The sequence below is a fragment of the Carlito syrichta genome, unplaced genomic scaffold, assembly GCF_000164805.1.
Source record: "Carlito syrichta isolate Samal-C Ts95f unplaced genomic scaffold, Tarsius_syrichta-2.0.1 Scaffold38772, whole genome shotgun sequence".
Lineage (NCBI taxonomy): Eukaryota > Metazoa > Chordata > Mammalia > Primates > Tarsiidae > Carlito > Carlito syrichta.
Genome location: NW_006982868.1, coordinates 1 through 1,428, shown reverse-complemented (window position 1 = coordinate 1,428; position 1,428 = coordinate 1). Strand labels below are relative to the sequence as shown.

The following is a 1,428-nucleotide window of genomic DNA, read 5'->3' as shown; positions in this document are numbered from 1 at the left end:
GGGAAGGCCATACTGCTTGAATAATTTCCTTTTGTGTGTTTAAATTTATGGCATTGTACAGCATTATGCAGTACTTCAGTGTTACTCTCCTGCATTCTATCTTAAGTAACATAGGAAACTTCCAGTTTTTCTTCATTGGTCTGGCAATCATTTTGTTAGTGGTATTTACAATGAGTTTAAATCCTGCCTGGAGGGAACTTTTGGCAAAAAGACTGCCTTCAGGTCTTATATTGGGGCCCTTCTCTTCTCCATTTTGTCTCAGATTATCATTTGCATTAGATTTCAATCTTTGCAGTGTTTTTTAGGTCAAGCAGCCATCTCAGTATGAAGTGTGGCATCCACATTCAGATGCTTGTAATACAACAAGAAGCTTGTATTGGAATTCTTCACAGTTACACAAAAAACCAAACTTGATGAACATAATATACAGAATTATGAAAACATCACAGCGTTTTTAATTTCATTTTCAATACCTCATAGTGGCAATAGCCTTTTCAAAGGAAGACCCTTCAGGCAACCTTGCTACAATAATTATTTTTTTGTTTTATCTGTGATTAGATTATATTTTTTCTTATTATTCATCATGTTATATTCAATTGCCTCTGCTGACCAGGTTCTTCAGATAGTATGTGTACCATTTACTATATACATGTATCACTATGCTTGTCATTGTTCTTGTCAATGCTCTTGTATCTATCATGGTGGAAGAGTCAGTGAATTGATGGGGAAAGTGCTGCTTGTCCTGGGCCCTGGACTGTAGGAAGAAGATACCAAAGGTGAGGTAAATATACCTGGTACAGGAGCTCTTTGTTGATCCAGAATGACCACCAAAACCTCAGACAACAGCAGAAACCAAAGCATTAATTAGGGAGAATGGATTGTGTAGATCATCACAATCTGATTTTCAGATTTTCTGATCCTGTAGAATGGCACTATTTCAATTTATGTCCCTTATGATATAGTAGCTGATTTGAGAGCTTTGCTCTTTAAAAAAAAAAATAGAAAAAGGATTGGCCTAAGAGTTAAATTAACAATCAATCTGTAAATTCCTTTATCTTCATATCTTCATTCAGCAGCCTAAATATTACATACATTTTCAGAATTTTCTTGATTGTTATCCTCAGTGACATCCTTTTATTTTTTTTTTTGCCAAAATTTTAATTTTGGAGTGTTAATGAGTCTCCAGTGGAAACAGATTGAAAACCTGTCTTTGGTTCCATTTCTTCCAAATAATTCTATATAAACATGCATCAATTCCCTTTGATGGCCTAGAGTTATTAGTGAGTTTATATGGTGTTGCTTATAGAACAACTCAGGTAATTTCCATTTATGGTTTTATATTTTCTGTACAAACTGCCTGGGTTTTATTTTTCTCATCAGCAAGGTGCTCCACTGCCTTCTTGAAATGTCTTAAAACTATGAAATGAG

At 34.7% G+C, this 1,428-nt stretch overlaps 1 pseudogene; it reads left to right on the top strand.

Annotated features, from left to right (window-relative positions):
• Nucleotides 1–917, top strand: part of LOC103249180 — a 3,651-nt pseudogene extending 2,734 nt beyond the window's left edge.
• Nucleotides 918–1,428: the final 511 nt, after the last annotated feature.